At 34.3% G+C, this 20,630-nt stretch overlaps 5 non-coding genes across 5 annotated transcripts; all 5 read left to right on the top strand.

The window, feature by feature from the left end:
- The first annotated feature begins 4,187 nt into the window (after nucleotides 1-4,187).
- On the top strand, nucleotides 4,188-4,260 carry TRNAR-UCG (transfer RNA arginine (anticodon UCG)). Its single transcript has one exon. It is a non-coding gene; the product is annotated as a tRNA-Arg (tRNA).
- A 3,592-nt stretch (nucleotides 4,261-7,852) lies between these two features.
- On the top strand, nucleotides 7,853-7,925 carry TRNAR-UCG (transfer RNA arginine (anticodon UCG)). The gene has a single exon. It is a non-coding gene; the product is annotated as a tRNA-Arg (tRNA).
- Nucleotides 7,926-11,654: 3,729 nt separating this feature from the next.
- Nucleotides 11,655-11,727, top strand: TRNAR-UCG (transfer RNA arginine (anticodon UCG)). Its single transcript has one exon. It is a non-coding gene; the product is annotated as a tRNA-Arg (tRNA).
- A 2,051-nt stretch (nucleotides 11,728-13,778) lies between these two features.
- Nucleotides 13,779-13,851, top strand: TRNAR-UCU (transfer RNA arginine (anticodon UCU)). Its single transcript has one exon. It is a non-coding gene; the product is annotated as a tRNA-Arg (tRNA).
- A 5,668-nt stretch (nucleotides 13,852-19,519) lies between these two features.
- Nucleotides 19,520-19,592, top strand: TRNAR-UCG (transfer RNA arginine (anticodon UCG)). Its single transcript has one exon. It is a non-coding gene; the product is annotated as a tRNA-Arg (tRNA).
- The last annotated feature ends 1,038 nt before the right edge of the window (nucleotides 19,593-20,630 follow it).

The raw sequence follows: 20,630 nt of genomic DNA on the forward strand, positions 1-20,630 counted from the left end.
ATGCCAAACTAACCTTATTTGTTTCTTTGATGAGGTAAGTAGGAATTTAGACCAGGGTAATGCATTTGATGTGGTAAACTTAGATTTTGCAAAGGCTTTTGATACGGTTCCACACAAGAGGTTGGTGTACAAAATAAAGCAAATTGGACTCAGTAAAAATGTTTGCACCTGGATTGAAAACTGGTTGAAGGATAGATAACAGAGGGTTGTCATAAATTGAACTTTTTCAGGTTGGGCTAAAGTTGTGAGTGGAGTACCTAAGGGATCGGCACAGGGGATGGACAATCTAACTTATGAGGAGACTGGGAAATGAAGGAAAGGACCTCCCAAAGTAGAGCTCAGGAAGAGGTGAAAAGGCAATCAATGTATAAATGCAATAAGAAAATGTGAATTAAATCCACAATAATTCATCCGGAGTAAGATCCTATTGTGCTCCTATGAAGGGTGTAAAACCAATAAACACATGTGGGGATGTCTTGGAAGACCATAATGTAAATCAACCTGACCCCCAACTGAATGGTAAACTAATCCCTGGAGCTGGATCACATGAACATGTAAGTGAGAAATAATGTTTGTACTCACTGAATCTTGAGCCCCATGTGCCTTATTCTTTGTTTAGATCCAATACTCCTTTTATTTTTTATATATCCACAGCATATTTCAATTGTTGCTTTCATAGATAATCAATAGCACAAATTAAGTAACATTATTATATATGCATTCACTTGTTCTTTATTGATTAATCTATCAAACATGCATTTTTATTGTTTTTTACTCAGGAGTGGTGGTTTGCTTAAATTGGTTGGTTAACTGCAGTTAGCTCCTCATCCTGTCGCCAATGTGGGTCAAATTGAATACCAAGTAGGATATTAAATACATTTGCCTATTATCAAAATGAACATAAGCAAATTGGACTCAGTAAAAATGTTTGCACCTGGATTGAAAACTGGTTGAAGGATAGACAACAGAGGGTTGTCATAAATTGAACTTTTTCAGGTTGGGCTAAAGTTGTGAGTGGAGTACCTAAGGGATCGGCACTGGGACCCCTGCTTTTTAACTTGTTTATTAATGACTTTGTGGTTGGCATCGAGAGCAAAGTCTCCATTTTTGCTGATGATAATAAATTGTGTAAGGTAGTACAATCAGAGCAGGATGTAATTTCTCTCCAGAAGAACTTGGAGAGACTGGAAACGTGGGCAGGTAAATGGCAGATGAGGTTTAATACATATAAATGTAAGGTTATTCATTTGGGATGCAAGAATAAACTGGCGACTTACACATTAAATGGGGATAAATTGGGGGAATCCTTGATGGAGAAGGAATTAGGAGTGCTTGTAGACAGCAGGCTTAGCAGTAGTGCCTAAAGTCATGCAATAGCTGCAAAGGCAAACAAGATCTTATCTTGCATTAAATAGGCAATGGATGGAAGGGAAGTAAACATAATTATGCCCCTTTACAAAGCATAAGTTAGACCACACCTTGAATATGGCGTACAATTGTGGCCACCACTCCTTAGAAAACACATTCTGGAATTAGAGTGAGTGCAGAGAAGAGCCCCCAAATTAATAAAGGGGAAGGACAATCTAATTTATGAGCAGACTGGGAAATGGAGGAAAAGACCTCCCAAAAAAGAACTCACAAAGTAGTGCTCAGAAAGAGGTGAAAAGGCAACCAATGTATAAATGCAATAAGCAAATGTGAATTAAATCCACAATAATTCATCCGGAGTAAGATCCTATTGTGCTCCTATGAAGGGTGTAAAACCAATAAACACATGTGGGGATGTCTTGGAAGACCATAATGTAAATCAACCTGACCCCCAACTGATTGGTAAACTAATCCCTGGAGCTGGATCACATGAACATGTAAGTGAGAAATAATGTTTGTACTCACTGAATCTTGTGCCCCATGTGCCTTATTCTTTGTTTAGATCCAATACTCCTTTCATTTTTTATATATCCACAGCATATTTCAATTGTTGCTTTCATAGATAATCAATAGCACAAATTAAGTAACATTATTATATATGCATTCACTTGTTCTTTATTGATTCATCTATCAAACTTGCATTTTTATTGTTTTTACTCAGGAGTGGTGGTTTGCTTAAATTGGTTGGTTAACTGCAGTTAGCTCCTCATCCTGTCGCCAATGTGGGTCAAATTGAATACCAAGTAGGATATTAAATACATTTGCCTATAATAATATGAACATAAGCATACTTCTCAGCATAGATCGGGCACTTTTTTTCAGTTGACCGAGTGGCCTAATGGATAAGGCGTCTGACTTCGAATCAGAAGATTGAGGGTTTGAGTCCCTTCGTGGTATTTTTTTTTATTCTAATAAAAAAACAATTGCACTTTATATTTGTACTTCATGTGTACAGTATGTGGACGAGACACGAAGGGCACTGCAGTACCAGCACACACCACATGTTCATTATTTTAGGATAGATACAGTGAAATTTTCCATTTAAGTTTTTGCTTTAGTTTTAGTGTCTGCTGGGACACACTGGGACACATATTCAACAAAGGTGGAACTGTTCAGAACTTGTGCTGTTCTGTTCACTGTGTTATTCAATGTACATATGCTAAAGGTGTTTTTTTCATAATTGTTTATGTGAGAAAGAGCTCACAAACGAAGGGTAATGCGGTACTGGAGTCATCCACAGTACAAACCACAAATAATTAGATGCTTTCTAAAATTGGCTAAATGAAAAATATTATAAAGAGTTAAACTAAAAAATACTTTAAAGTTGAATAGCTAAGTGTATTGTTACAATAGATGGGTACATGGCCAGAAAACATGCATGTACTTTGTAATCCTACAACATATCAAGTCAATGCGTTCCTAAACTCCAGTGGTGCAATTGATTAGTGCATGTTACTTATGTGCCTGAGTTTAATGAGTTTAATCTTCACCTGAATATGGTTTTTACTTGCATTCTTACTAAGGAAATAGTTATAGGAAGCAGGCTATAGAAACATATTTTTTACAGCGTTACATAATTCATTTCAGTGCAAACATTTATTTAAAGGATAATATTCAGGAATACCTATTGGAAAACAAATTTATTAGTAATAGTCAGCATGGATTTATGAAGGATAGATCATGCCAAATTAACCTTATTTGTTTCTTTGATGAGGTAAGTAGGAATTTAGACCAGGGTAATGCATTTGATGTGGTAAACTTAGATTTTGCAAAGGCTTTTGATACGGTTCCACACAAGAGGTTGGTGTTCAAAATAAAGCAAATTGGACTCAGTAAAAATGTTTGCACCTGGATTGAAAACTGGTTGAAGGATAGATAACAGAGGGTTGTCATAAATTGAACTTTTTCAGGTTGGGCTAAAGTTGTGAGTGGAGTACCTAAGGGATCGGCACAGGGGATGGACAATCTAACTTATGAGGAGACTGGGAAATGAAGGAAAGGACCTCCCAAAGTAGAGCTCAGGAAGAGGTGAAAAGGCAATCAATGTATAAATGCAATAAGAAAATGTGAATTAAATCCACAATAATTCATCCGGAGTAAGATCCTATTGTGCTCCTATGAAGGGTGTAAAACCAATAAACACATGAGGGGATGTCTTGGAAGACCATAATGTAAATCAACCTGACCCCCAACTGAATGGTAAACTAATCCCTGGAGCTGGATCACATGAACATGTAAGTGAGAAATAATGTTTGTACTCACTGAATCTTGTGCCCCATGTGCCTTATTCTTTGTTTAGATCCAATACTCCTTTTATTTTTTATATATCCACAGCATATTTCAATTGTTGCTTTCATAGATAATCAATAGCACAAATTAAGTAACATTATTATATATGCATTCACTTGTTCTTTATTGATTAATCTATCAAACATGCATTTTTATTGTTTTTTACTCAGGAGTGGTGGTTTGCTTAAATTGGTTGGTTAACTGCAGTTAGCTCCTCATCCTGTCGCCAATGTGGGTCAAATTGAATACCAAGTAGGATATTAAATACATTTGCCTATTATCAAAATGAACATAAGCATACTTCAGAGAGTGGTGGTTTGCTTAAATTGGTTGGTTAACTGCAGTTAGCTCCTCATCCTGTCGCCAATGTGGGTCAAATTGAATACCAAGTAGGATATTAAATACATTTGCCTATATCAATATGAACATAAGCATACTTCTGAGCATAGATCGGACACTTTTTTTCAGTTGACCGCGTGGCCTAATGGTTAAGGCGTCTGACTTCGAATCAGAAGATTGAGGGTTCGAGTCCCTTCGTGGTCGTTTTTTTTTATTTTCTTATATTTATATTCGTTATATAAATTTCATTATTATAACTATTATAGATCTAAATTTATATATGTATTTATTATTTATCTCATAGCTATACATAGGTGACTATATTATATTATATATGCACTATTCTGTTATTAGGGTTTTTTATCACCATTTTTTAATTTATCTGTATCAATTTGTTTATTTCACATCTGAGGATTTGACTAATTCTATTCACTAATTTTATTATCACTTTTTTACATTTTATTATTTATAGATTTAATGAATTAATTTTTTTGATAAAGCATTTATACTATATATCTCTATGTCTATACATTAGGTATACACATGGTTTATATAGCTATTTGAATATTCACTTATACTATCACATCTCATTAGTGTTTATCTAGCGTCAATACACTATCTGATTATATATATATATTATTTTTATTATATTTCATGCACATATATCTTTATTATATTAACACATTTGATACATTGTTGCTATGATGTTCACTATTAGTCCTTTTCTTCTTTTGTTTTTGTTTTTATATTTATTGTTATTTGTTGTAACCATTTAGGCTCTCACAGTCTCATACAGTATGATGATTAGTGTCATGTTAACATCTTATACCATAAGACCCTTACACCAGCTTTAAATCACAGCTGTCTGCATAATCAATTAGACCATCTTCTGATTCATTGGTTTCAGATCAGGGCGTATACTTTAGAGACTGCTATATATTCTGATACTGTGAGAACCTCAGTACTCTTTGATAAAGCGCCTCCATGGCGGGAAACGCGTCAGAGTTTTTTAACCTTGTGTGTTTGTTTTTTTTGGCCATTATGCCCAATAAATAATCTTTATTCATTTTTTGCCCCAGCCTTTTTCTTTATCCCCTGGCAGTGCTCCGCTTTTTTCTCTTCTTTTCTATTATTTGTTTCTTTGATGAGGTAAGTAGGAATTTAGACCAGGGTAATGCATTTGATGTGGTAAACGTGGGCAGGTAAATGGCAGATGAGGTTTAATACATATAAATGTAAGGTTATTCATTTGGGATCCAAGAATAAACTGGCGACTTACACATTAAATGGGGATAAATTGGGGGAATCCTTGATGGAGAAGGATTTAGGAGTGCTTGTAGACAGCAGGCTTAGCAGTAGTGCCTAAAGTCATGCAATAGCTGCAAAGGCAAACAAGATCTTATCTTGCATTAAATAGGCAATGGATGGAAGGGAAGTAAACATAATTATGCCCCTTTACAAAGCATAAGTTAGACCACACCTTGAATATGGCGTACAATTGTGGCCACCACTCCTTAGAAAACACATTCTGGAATTAGAGTGAGTGCAGAGAAGAGCCCCCAAATTAATAAAGGGGAAGGACAATCTAATTTATGAGCAGACTGGGAAATGGAGGAAAAGACCTCCCAAAAAAGAACTCACAAAGTAGTGCTCAGAAAGAGGTAAAAAGGCAACCAATGTATAAATGCAATAAGCAAATGTGAATTAAATCCACAATAATTCATCCGGAGTAAGATCCTATTGTGCTCCTATGAAGGGTGTAAAACCAATAAACACATGTGGGGATGTCTTGGAAGACCATAATGTAAATCAACCTGATCCCCAACTGATTGGTAAACTAATCCCTGGAGCTGGATCACATGAACATGTAAGTGAGAAATAATGTTTGTACTCACTGAATCTTGTGCCCCATGTGCCTTATTCTTTGTTTAGATCCAATACTCCTTTTATTTTTTATATATCCACAGCATATTTCAATTGTTGCTTTCATAGATAATCAATAGCACAAATTAAGTAACATTATTATATATGCATTCACTTGTTCTTTATTGATTAATCTATCAAACGTGCATTTTTTTTATTCTCATAAAAAAACAATTGCACTTTATATTTGTACTTCATGTGTACAGTATGTGGACGAGACACGTAGGGCACTGCAGTACCAGCACACACCACATGTTCATTATTTTAGGATAGATACAGTGAAATTTTCCATTTAAGTTTTTGCTTTAGTTTTAGTGTCTGCTGGGACACACTGGGACACATATTCAACAAAGGTGGAACTGTTCAGAACTTGTGCTGTTCTGTTCACTGTGTTATTCAATGTACATATGCTAAAGGTGTTTTTTTCATAATTGTTTATGTGAGAAAGAGCTCACAAATGAAGGGTAATGTGGTACTGGAGTCATCCACAGTACAAACCACAAATAATTAGATGCTTTCTAAAATTGGCTAAATGAAAACTATTATAAAGAGTTAAACTAAAAAATACTTTAAAGTTGAATAGCTAAGTGTATTGTTACAATAGATGGGTACATGGCCAGAAAACATGCATGTACTATGTAATCCTACAACATATCAAGTCAATGCATTCCTAAACTCCAGTGGTGCAATTGATTAGTGCATGTTACTTATGTGCCTGAGTTTAATGAGTTTAATCTTCACCTGAATATGGTTTTTACTTGCATTCTTACTAAGGAAATAGTTATAGGAAGCAGGCTATAGAAACATATTTTTTACAGTGTTACATAATTCATTTCAGTGCAAACATTTATTTAAAGGATAATATTCAGGAATACCTATTGGAAAACAAATTTATTAGTAATAGTCAGCATGGATTTATGAAGGATAGATCATGCCAAACTAACCTTATTTGTTTCTTTGATGAGGTAAGTAGGAATTTAGACCAGGGTAATGCATTTGATGTGGTAAACTTAGATTTTGCAAAGGCTTTTGATACGGTTCCACACAAGAGGTTGGTGTACAAAATAAAGCAAATTGGACTCAGTAAAAATGTTTGCACCTGGATTGAAAACTGGTTGAAGGATAGATAACAGAGGGTTGTCATAAATTGAACTTTTTCAGGTTGGGCTAAAGTTGTGAGTGGAGTACCTAAGGGATCGGCACAGGGGATGGACAATCTAACTTATGAGGAGACTGGGAAATGAAGGAAAGGACCTCCCAAAGTAGAGCTCAGGAAGAGGTGAAAAGGCAATCAATGTATAAATGCAATAAGAAAATGTGAATTAAATCCACAATAATTCATCCCGAGTAAGATCCTATTGTGCTCCTATGAAGGGTGTAAAACCAATAAACACATGTGGGGATGTCTTGGAAGACCATAATGTAAATCAACCTGACCCCCAACTGAATGGTAAACTAATCCCTGGAGCTGGATCACATGAACATGTAAGTGAGAAATAATGTTTGTACTCACTGAATCTTGTGCCCCATGTGCCTTATTCTTTGTTTAGATCCAATACTCCTTTTATTTTTTATATATCCATAGCATATTTCAATTGTTGCTTTCATAGATAATCAAAAGCACAAATTAAGTAACATTATTATATATGCATTCACTTGTTCTTTATTGATTAATCTATCAAACTTGCATTTTTATTGTTTTTTACTCAGGAGTGGTGGTTTGCTTAAATTGGTTGGTTAACTGCAGTTAGCTCCTCATCCTGTCGCCAATGTGGGTCAAATTGAATACCAAGTAGGATATTAAATACATTTGCCTATATCAATATGAACATAAGCATACTTCTGAGCATAGATCGGGCACTTTTTTTCAGTTGACCGTGTGGCCTAATGGATAAGGCATCTGATTTCGAATCAGAAGATTGAGGGTTCGAGTCCCTTCGTGGTCGTTTTTTTTTATTCTCATATATTTATATTCGTTATATAAATTTCATTATTATAACTATTATAGATCTAAATTTATATATGTATTTATTATTTATCTCATAGCTATACATAGGTGACTATATTATATTATATATGCACTATTCTGTTATTAGGGTTTTTTATCACCATTTTTTAATTTATCTGTATCAATTTGTTTATTTCACATCTGAGGATTTGACTAATTCTATTCACTAATTTTATTATCACTTTTTTATATTTTATTATTTATAGATTTAATGAATTAATTTTTTTGATAAAGCATTTATACTATATATCTCTATGTCTATACATTAGGTAAACACATGGTTTATATTGCTATTTGAATATTCACTTATACTATCACATCTCATTAGTGTTTATCTAGCGTCAATACACTATCTGATTATATATATATATTATTTTTATTATATTTCATGCACATATATCTTTATTATATTAACACATTTGATACATTGTTGCTATGATGTTCACTATTAGTCCTTTTCTTCTTTTGTTTTTGTTTTTATATTTATTGTTATTTGTTGTAACCATTTAGGCTCTCACAGTCTCATACAGTATGATGATTAGTGTCATGTTAACATCTTATACCATAAGACCCTTACAACAGCTTTAAATCACAGCTGTCTGCATAATCAATTAGACCATCTTCTGATTCATTGGTTTCAGATCAGGGCGTATACTTTAGAGACTGCTATATATTCTGATACTGTGAGAACCTCAGTACTCTTTGATAAAGCGCCTCCATGACGGGAAACGCGTCAGAGTTTTTTAACCTTGTATGTTTGTTTTTTTTGGCCATTATGCCCAATAAATAATCTTTATTCATTTTTTGCCCCAGCCTTTTTCTTTATCCCCTGGCAGTGCTCCGCTTTTTTCTCTTCTTTTCTATTATTTGTTTCTTTGATGAGGTAAGTAGGAATTTAGACCAGGGTAATGCTTTTGATGTGGTAAACGTGGGCAGGTAAATGGCAGATGAGGTTTAATACATATAAATGTAAGGTTATTCATTTGGGATGCAAGAATAAACTGGCGACTTACACATTAAATGGGGATAAATTGGGGGAATCCTTGATGGAGAAGGATTTAGGAGTGCTTGTAGACAGCAGGCTTAGCAGTAGTGCCTAAAGTCATGCAATAGCTGCAAAGGCAAACAAGATCTTATCTTGCATTAAATAGGCAATGGATGGAAGGGAAGTAAACATAATTATGCCCCTTTACAAAGCATAAGTTAGACCACACCTTGAATATGGCGTACAATTGTGGCCACCACTCCTTAGAAAACACATTCTGGAATTAGAGTGAGTGCAGAGAAGAGCCCCCAAATTAATACAGGGGAAGGACAATCTAATTTATGAGCAGACTGGGAAATGGAGGAAAAGACCTCCCAAAAAAGAACTCACAAAGTAGTGCTCAGAAAGAGGTAAAAAGGCAACCAATGTATAAATGCAATAAGCAAATGTGAATTAAATCCACAATAATTCATCCGGAGTAAGATCCTATTGTGCTCCTATGAAGGGTGTAAAACCAATAAACACATGTGGGGATGTCTTGGAAGACCATAATGTAAATCAACCTGATCCCCAACTGATTGGTAAACTAATCCCTGGAGCTGGATCACATGAACATGTAAGTGAGAAATAATGTTTGTACTCACTGAATCTTGTGCCCCATGTGCCTTATTCTTTGTTTAGATCCAATACTCCATTTATTTTTTATATATCCACAGCATATTTCAATTGTTGCTTTCATAGATAATCAATAGCACAAATTAAGTAACATTATTATATATGCATTCACTTGTTCTTTATTGATTAATCTATCAAACTTGCATTTTTTTTATTCTCATAAAAAAACAATTGCACTTTATATTTGTACTTCATGTGTACAGTATGTGGACGAGACACGAAGGGCACTGCAGTACCAGCACACACCACATGTTCATTATTTTAGGATAGATACAGTGAAATTTTCCATTTAAGTTTTTGCTTTAGTTTTAGTGTCTGCTGGGACACACTGGGACACATATTCAACAAAGGTGGAACTGTTCAGAACTTGTGCTGTTCTGTTCACTGTGTTATTCAATGTACATATGCTAAAGGTGTTTTTTTCATAATTGTTTATGTGAGAAAGAGCTCACAAATGAAGGGTAATGTGGTACTGGAGTCATCCACAGTACAAACCACAAATAATTAGATGCTTTCTAAAATTGGCTAAATGAAAACTATTATAAAGAGTTAAACTAAAAAATACTTTAAAGTTGAATAGCTAAGTGTATTGTTACAATAGATGGGTACATGGCCAGAAAACATGCATGTACTATGTAATCCTACAACATATCAAGTCAATGCATTCCTAAACTCCAGTGGTGCAATTGATTAGTGCATGTTACTTATGTGCCTGAGTTTAATGAGTTTAATCTTCACCTGAATATGGTTTTTACTTGCATTCTTACTAAGGAAATAGTTATAGGAAGCAGGCTATAGAAACATATTTTTTACAGCGTTACATAATTCATTTCAGTGCAAACATTTATTTAAAGGATAATATTCAGGAATACCTATTGGAAAACAAATTTATTAGTAATAGTCAGCATGGATTTATGAAGGATAGATCATGCCAAACTAACCTTATTTGTTTCTTTGATGAGGTAAGTAGGAATTTAGACCAGGGTAATGCATTTGATGTGGTAAACTTAGATTTTGCAAAGGCTTTTGATACGGTTCCACACAAGAGGTTGGTGTTCAAAATAAAGCAAATTGGACTCAGTAAAAATGTTTGCACCTGGATTGAAAACTGGTTGAAGGATAGATAACAGAGGGTTGTCATAAATTGAACTTTTTCAGGTTGGGCTAAAGTTGTGAGTGGAGTACCTAAGGGATCGGCACAGGGGATGGACAATCTAACTTATGAGGAGACTGGGAAATGAAGGAAAGGACCTCCCAAAGTAGAGCTCAGGAAGAGGTGAAAAGGCAATCAATGTATAAATGCAATAAGAAAATGTGAATTAAATCCACAATAATTCATCCGGAGTAAGATCCTATTGTGCTCCTATGAAGGGTGTAAAACCAATAAACACATGTGGGGATGTCTTGGAAGACCATAATGTAAATCAACCTGACCCCCAACTGAATGGTAAACTAATCCCTGGAGCTGGATCACATGAACATGTAAGTGAGAAATAATGTTTGTACTCACTGAATCTTGTGCCCCATGTGCCTTATTCTTTGTTTAGATCCAATACTCCTTTTATTTTTTATATATCCACAGCATATTTCAATTGTTGCTTTCATAGATAATCAATAGCACAAATTAAGTAACATTATTATATATGCATTCACTTGTTCTTTATTGATTAATCTATCAAACATGCATTTTTATTGTTTTTTACTCAGGAGTGGTGGTTTGCTTAAATTGGTTGGTTAACTGCAGTTAGCTCCTCATCCTGTCGCCAATGTGGGTCAAATTGAATACCAAGTAGGATATTAAATACATTTGCCTATTATCAAAATGAACATAAGCATACTTCAGAGAGTGGTGGTTTGCTTAAATTGGTTGGTTAACTGCAGTTAGCTCCTCATCCTGTCGCCAATGTGGGTCAAATTGAATACCAAGTAGGATATTAAATACATTTGCCTATATCAATATGAACATAAGCATACTTCTGAGCATAGATCGGGCACTTTTTTTCAGTTGACCGCGTGGCCTAATGGATAAGGCGTCTGACTTCGAATCAGAAGATTGAGGGTTCGAGTCCCTTCGTGGTCGTTTTTTTTTATTCTCATATATTTATATTCGTTATATAAATTTCATTATTATAACTATTATAGATCTAAATTTATATATGTATTTATTATTTATCTCATAGCTATACATAGGTGACTATATTATATTATATATGCACTATTCTGTTATTAGGGTTTTTTATCACCATTTTTTAATTTATCTGTATCAATTTGTTTATTTCACATCTGAGGATTTGACTAATTCTATTCACTAATTTTATTATCACTTTTTTACATTTTATTATTTATAGATTTAATGAATTAATTTTTTTGATAAAGCATTTATACTATATATCTCTATGTCTATACATTAGGTATACACATGGTTTATATTGCTATTTGAATATTCACTTATACTATCACATCTCATTAGTGTTTATCTAGCGTCAATACACTATCTGATTATATATATATATTATTTTTATTATATTTCATGCACATATATCTTTATTATATTAACACATTTGATACATTGTTGCTATGATGTTCACTATTAGTCCTTTTCTTCTTTTGTTTTTGTTTTTATATTTATTGTTATTTGTTGTAACCATTTAGGCTCTCACAGTCTCATACAGTATGATGATTAGTGTCATGTTAACATCTTATACCATAAGACCCTTACAACAGCTTTAAATCCCAGCTGTCTGCATAATCAATTAGACCATCTTCTGATTCATTGGTTTCAGATCAGGGCGTATACTTTAGAGACTGCTATATATTCTGATACTGTGAGAACCTCAGTACTCTTTGATAAAGCGCCTCCATGGCGGGAAACGCGTCAGAGTTTTTTAACCTTGTGTGTTTGTTTTTTTTGGCCATTATGCCCAATAAATAATCTTTATTCATTTTTTGCCCCAGCCTTTTTCTTTATCCCCTGGCAGTGCTCCGCTTTTTTCTCTTCTTTTCTATTATTTGTTTCTTTGATGAGGTAAGTAGGAATTTAGACCAGGGTAATGCATTTGATGTGGTAAACGTGGGCAGGTAAATGGCAGATGAGGTTTAATACATATAAATGTAAGGTTATTCATTTGGGATGCAAGAATAAACTGGCGACTTACACATTAAATGGGGATAAATTGGGGGAATCCTTGATGGAGAAGGATTTAGGAGTGCTTGTAGACAGCAGGCTTAGCAGTAGTGCCTAAAGTCATGCAATAGCTGCAAAGGCAAACAAGATCTTATCTTGCATTAAATAGGCAATGGATGGAAGGGAAGTAAACATAATTATGCCCCTTTACAAAGCATAAGTTAGACCACACCTTGAATATGGCGTACAATTGTGGCCACCACTCCTTAGAAAACACATTCTGGAATTAGAGTGAGTGCAGAGAAGAGCCCCCAAATTAATAAAGGGGAAGGACAATCTAATTTATGAGCAGACTGGGAAATGGAGGAAAAGACCTCCCAAAAAAGAACTCACAAAGTAGTGCTCAGAAAGAGGTAAAAAGGCAACCACTGTATAAATGCAATAAGCAAATGTGAATTAAATCCACAATAATTCATCCGGAGTAAGATCCTATTGTGCTCCTATGAAGGGTGTAAAACCAATAAACACATGTGGGGATGTCTTGGAAGACCATAATGTAAATCAACCTGACCCCCAACTGATTGGTAAACTAATCCCTGGAGCTGGATCACATGAACATGTAAGTGAGAAATAATGTTTGTACTCACTGAATCTTGTGCCCCATGTGCCTTATTCTTTGTTTAGATCCAATACTCCTTTTATTTTTTATATATCCACAGCATATTTCAATTGTTGCTTTCATAGATAATCAAAAGCACAAATTAAGTAACATTATTATATATGCATTCACTTGTTCTTTATTGATTAATCTATCAAACTTGCATTTTTATTGTTTTTTACTCAGGAGTGGTGGTTTGCTTAAATTGGTTGGTTAACTGCAGTTAGCTACTCATCCTGTCGCCAATGTGGGTCAAATTGAATACCAAGTAGGATATTAAATACATTTGCCTATATCAATATGAACATAAGCATACTTCTGAGCATAGATCGGGCACTTTTTTTCAGTTGACCGTGTGGCCTAATGGATATGGCGTCTGACTTCTAATCAGAAGATTGAGGGTTCGAGTCCCTTCGTGGTCGTTTTTTTTTATTCTCATATATTTATATTCGTTATATAAATTTCATTATTATAACTATTATAGATCTAAATTTATATATGTATTTATTATTTATCTCATAGCTATACATAGGTGACTATATTATATTATATATGCACTATTCTGTTATTAGGGTTTTTTATCACCATTTTTTAATTTATCTGTATCAATTTGTTTATTTCACATCTGAGGATTTGACTAATTCTATTCACTAATTTTATTATCACATTTTTACATTTTATTATTTATAGATTTAATGAATTAATTTTTTTGATAAAGCATTTATACTATATATCTCTATGTCTATACATTAGGTAAACACATGGTTTATATTGCTATTTGAATATTCACTTATACTATCACATCTCATTAGTGTTTATCTAGCGTCAATACACTATCTGATTATATATATATATTATTTTTATTATATTTCATGCACATATATCTTTATTATATTAACACATTTGATACATTGTTGCTATGATGTTCACTATTAGTCCTTTTCTTCTTTTGTTTTTGTTTTTATATTTATTGTTATTTGTTGTAACCATTTAGGCTCTCACAGTCTCATACAGTATGATGATTAGTGTCATGTTAACATCTTATACCATAAGACCCTTACAACAGCTTTAAATCACAGCTGTCTGCATAATCAATTAGACCATCTTCTGATTCATTGGTTTCAGATCAGGGCGTATACTTTAGAGACTGCTATATATTCTGATACTGTGAGAACCTCAGTACTCTTTGATAAAGCGCCTCCATGGCGGGAAACGCATCAGAGTTTTTTAACCTTGTGTGTTTGTTTTTTTTGGCCATTATGCCCAATAAATAATCTTTATTCATTTTTTGCCCCAGCCTTTTTCTTTATCCCCTGGCAGTGCTCCGCTTTTTTCTCTTCTTTTCTATTATTTGTTTCTTTGATGAGGTAAGTAGGAATTTAGACCAGGGTAATGCATTTGATGTGGTAAACGTGGGCAGGTAAATGGCAGATGAGGTTTAATACATATAAATGTAAGGTTATTCATTTGGGATGCAAGAATAAACTGGCGACTTACACATTAAATGGGGATAAATTGGGGGAATCCTTGATGGAGAAGGATTTAGGAGTGCTTGTAGACAGCAGGCTTAGCAGTAGTGCCTAAAGTCATGCAATAGCTGCAAAGGCAAACAAGATCTTATCTTGCATTAAATAGGCAATGGATGGAAGGGAAGTAAACATAATTATGCCCCTTTACAAAGCATAAGTTAGACCACACCTTGAATATGGCGTACAATTGTGGCCACCACTCCTTAGAAAACACATTCTGGAATTAGAGTGAGTGCAGAGAAGAGCCCCCAAATTAATACAGGGGAAGGACAATCTAATTTATGAGCAGACTGGGAAATGGAGGAAAAGACCTCCCAAAAAAGAACTCACAAAGTAGTGCTCAGAAAGAGGTAAAAAGGCAACCAATGTATAAATGCAATAAGCAAATGTGAATTAAATCCACAATAATTAATCCGGAGTAAGATCCTATTGTGCTCCTATGAAGGGTGTAAAACCAATAAACACATGTGGGGATGTCTTGGAAGACCATAATGTAAATCAACCTGATCCCCAACTGATTGGTAAACTAATCCCTGGAGCTGGATCACATGAACATGTAAGTGAGAAATAATGTTTGTACTCACTGAATCTTGTGCCCCATGTGCCTTATTCTTTGTTTAGATCCAATACTCCTTTTATTTTTTATATATCCACAGCATATTTCAATTGTTGCTTTCATAGATAATCAATAGCACAAATTAAGTAACATTATTATATATGCATTCACTTGGTGTTTATTGATTAATCTATCAAACTTGCATTTTTTTTATTCTCATAAAAAAACAATTGCACTTTATATTTGTACTTCATGTGTACAGTATGTGGACGAGACACGAAGGGCACTGCAGTACCAGCACACACCACATGTTCATTATTTTAGGATAGATACAGTGAAATTTTCCATTTAAGTTTTTGCTTTAGTTTTAGTGTCTGCTGGGACACACTGGGACACATATTCAACAAAGGTGGAACTGTTCAGAACTTGTGCTGTTCTGTTCACTGTGTTATTCAATGTACATATGCTAAAGGTGTTTTTTTCATAATTGTTTATGTGAGAAAGAGCTCACAAACGAAGGGTAATGTGGTACTGGAGTCATCCACAGTACAAACCACAAATAATTAGATGCTTTCTAAAATTGGCTAAATGAAAACTATTATAAAGAGTTAAACTAAAAAATACTTTAAAGTTGAATAGCTAAGTGTATTGTTACAATAGATGGGTACATGGCCAGAAAACATGCATGTACTATGTAATCCTACAACATATCAAGTCAATGCATTCCTAAACTCCAGTGGTGCAATTGATTAGTGCATGTTACTTATGTGCCTGAGTTTAATGAGTTTAATCTTCACCTGAATATGGTTTTTACTTGCATTCTTACTAAGGAAATAGTTATAGGAAGCAGGCTATAGAAACATATTTTTTACAGCGTTACATAATTCATTTCAGTGCAAACATTTATTTAAAGGATAATATTCAGGAATACCTATTGGAAAACAAATTTTTAGGTAATAGTCAGCATGGATTTATGAAGGATAGATCATGCCAAACTAACCTTATTTGTTTCTTTGATGAGGTAAGTAGGAATTTAGACCAGGGTAATGCATTTGATGTGGTAAACTTAGATTTTGCAAAGGCTTTTGATACGGTTCCACACAAGAGGTTGGTGTACAAAATAAAGCAAATTGGACTCAGTAAAAATGTTTGCACCTGGATTGAAAACTGGTTGAAGGATAGATAACAGAGGGTTGTCATAAATTGAACTTTTTCAGGTTGGGCTAAAGTTGTGAGTGGAGTACCTAAGGGATCGGCACAGGGGATGGACAATCTAACTTATGAGGAGACTTGGAAATGAAGGAAAGGACCTCCCAAAGTAGAGCTCAGGAAGAGGTGAAAAGGCAATCAATGTATAAATGCAATAAGAAAATGTGAATTAAATCCACAATAATTCATCCCGAGTAAGATCCTATTGTGCTCCTATGAAGGGTGTAAAACCAATAAACACATGTGGGGATGTCTTGGAAGACCATAATGTAAATCAACCTGACCCCCAACTGAATGGTAAACTAATCCCTGGAGCTGGATCACATGAACATGTAAGTGAGAAATAATGTTTGTACTCACTGAATCTTGTGCCCCATGTGCCTTATTCTTTGTTTAGATCCAATACTCCTTTTATTTTTTATATATCCATAGCATATTTCAATTGTTGCTTTCATAGATAATCAAAAGCACAAATTAAGTAACATTATTATATATGCATTCACTTGTTCTTTATTGATTAATCTATCAAACTTGCATTTTTATTGTTTTTTACTCAGGAGTGGTGGTTTGCTTAAATTGGTTGGTTAACTGCAGTTAGCTCCTCATCCTGTCGCCAATGTGGGTCAAATTGAATACCAAGTAGGATATTAAATACATTTGCCTATTATCAAAATGAACATAAGCAAATTGGACTCAGTAAAAATGTTTGCACCTGGATTGAAAACTGGTTGAAGGATAGACAACAGAGGGTTGTCATAAATTGAACTTTTTCAGGTTGGGCTAAAGTTGTGAGTGGAGTACCTAAGGGATCGGCACAGGGGATGGACAATCTAACTTATGAGGAGACTGGGAAATGAAGGAAAGGACCTCCCAAAGTAGAGCTCAGGAAGAGGTGAAAAGGCAATCAATGTATAAATGAAATAAGAAAATGTGAATTAAATCCACAATAATTCATCCCGAGTAAGATCCTATTGTGCTCCTATGAAGGGTGTAAAACCAATAAACACATGTGGGGATGTCTTGGAAGACCATAATGTAAATCAACCTGACCCCCAACTGAATGGTAAACTAATCCCTGGAGCTGGATCACATGAACATGTAAGTGAGAAATAATGTTTGTACTCACTGAATCTTGTGCCCCATGTGCCTTATTCTTTGTTTAGATCCAATACTCCTTTTATTTTTTATATATCCATAGCATATTTCAATTGTTGCTTTCATAGATAATCAAAAGCACAAATTAAGTAACATTATTATATATGCATTCACTTGTTCTTTATTGATTAATCTATCAAACTTGCATTTTTATTGTTTTTTACTCAGGAGTGGTGGTTTGCTTAAATTGGTTGGTTAACTGCAGTTAGCTCCTCATCCTGTCGCCAATGTGGGTCAAATTGAATACCAAGTAGGATATTAAATACATTTGCCTATTATCAAAATGAACATAAGCAAATTGGACTCAGTAAAAATGTTTGCACCTGGATTGAAAACTGGTTGAAGGATAGACAACAGAGGGTTGTCATAAATTGAACTTTTTCAGGTTGGGCTAAAGTTGTGAGTGGAGTACCTAAGGGATCGGCACTGGGACCCCTGCTTTTTAACTTGTTTATTAATGACTTTGTGGTTGGCATCGAGAGCAAAGTCTCCATCTTTGCTGATGATAATAAATTGTGTAAGGTAGTACAATCAGAGCAGGATGTAATTTCTCTCCAGAAGAACTTGGAGAGACTGGAAACGTGGGCAGGTAAATGGCAGATGAGGTTTAATACATATAAATGTAAGGTTATTCATTTGGGATGCAAGAATAAACTGGCGACTTACACATTAAATGGGGATAAATTGGGGGAATCCTTGATGGAGAAGGATTTAGGAGTGCTTGTAGACAGCAGGCTTAGCAGTAGTGCCTAAAGTCATGCAATAGCTGCAAAGGCAAACAAGATCTTATCTTGCATTAAATAGGCAATGGATGGAAGGGAAGTAAACATAATTATGCCCCTTTACAAAGCATAAGTTAGACCACACCTTGAATATGGCGTACAATTGTGGCCACCACTCCTTAGAAAACACATTCTGGAATTAGAGTGAGTGCAGAGAAGAGCCCCCAAATTAATAAAGGGGAAGGACAATCTAATTTATGAGCAGACTGGGAAATGGAGGAAAAGACCTCCCAAAAAAGAACTCACAAAGTAGTGCTCAGAAAGAGGTAAAAAGGCAACCAATGTATAAATGCAATAAGCAAATGTGAATTAAATCCACAATAATTCATCCGGAGTAAGATCCTATTGTGCTCCTATGAAGGGTGTAAAACCAATAAACACATGTGGGGATGTCTTGGAAGACCATAATGTAAATCAACCTGACCCCCAACTGATTGGTAAACTAATCCCTGGAGCTGGATCACATGAACATGTAAGTGAGAAATAATGTTTGTACTCACTGAATCTTGTGCCCCATGTGCCTTATTCTTTGTTTAGATCCAATACTCCTTTTATTTTTTATATATCCACAGCATATTTCAATTGTTGCTTTCATAGATAATCAAAAGCACAAATTAAGTAACATTATTATATATGCATTCACTTGTTCTTTATTGATTAATCTATCAAACTTGCATTTTTATTGTTTTTTACTCAGGAGTGGTGGTTTGCTTAAATTGGTTGGTTAACTGCAGTTAGCTCCTCATCCTGTCGCCAATGTGGGTCAAATTGAATACAAGTAGGATATTAAATACATTTGCCTATATCAATATGAACATAAGCATACTTCTGAGCATAGATCGGGCACTTTTTTTCAGTTGACCGCGTGGCCTAATGGATAAGGCGTCTGACTTCGAATCAGAAGATTGAGGGTTCGAGTCCCTTCGTGGTCGTTTTTTTTTATTCTCATATATTTATATTCGTTATATAAATTTCATTATTATAACTATTATAGATCTAAATTTATATATGTATTTATTATTTATCTCATAGCTATACATAGGTGACTATATTATATTATATATGCACTATTCTGTTATTAGGGTTTTTTATCACCATTTTTTAATTTATCTGTATCAATTTGTTTATTTCACATCTGAGGATTTGACTAATTCTATTCACTAATTTTATTATCACTTTTTTACATTTTATTATTTATAGATTTAATGAATTAATTTTTTTGATAAAGCATTTATACTATATATCTCTATGTCTATACATTAGGTAAACACATGGTTTATATTGCTATTTGAATATTCACTTATACTATCACATCTCATTAGTGTTTATCTAGCGTCAATACACTATCTGATTATATATATATATTATTTTTATTATATTTCATGCACATATATCTTTATTATATTAACACATTTGATACATTGTTGCTATGATGTTCACTATTAGTCCTTTTCTTCTTTTGTTTTTGTTTTTATATTTATTGTTATTTGTTGTAACCATTTAGGCTCTCACAGTCTCATACAGTATGATGATTAGTGTCATGTTAACATCTTATACCATAAGACCCTTACAACAGCTTTAAATCCCAGCTGTCTGCATAATCAATTAGACCATCTTCTGATTCATTGGTTTCAGATCAGGGCGTATACTTTAGAGACTGCTATATATTCTGATACTGTGAGAACCTCAGTACTCTTTGATAAAGCGCCTCCATGGCGGGAAACGCGTCAGAGTTTTTTAACCGTGTGTGTTTGTTTTTTTTGGCCATTATGCCCAATAAATAATCTTTATTCATTTTTTGCCCCAGCCTTTTTCTTTATCCCCTGGCAGTGCTCCGCTTTTTTCTCTTCTTTTCTATTATTTGTTTCTTTGATGAGGTAAGTAGGAATTTAGACCAGGGTAATGCATTTGATGTGGTAAACGTGGGCAGGTAAATGGCAGATGAGGTTTAATACATATAAATGTAAGGT

Source organism: Ascaphus truei, chromosome 16 (genome assembly GCF_040206685.1).
Source record: "Ascaphus truei isolate aAscTru1 chromosome 16, aAscTru1.hap1, whole genome shotgun sequence".
NCBI lineage: Eukaryota > Metazoa > Chordata > Amphibia > Anura > Ascaphidae > Ascaphus > Ascaphus truei.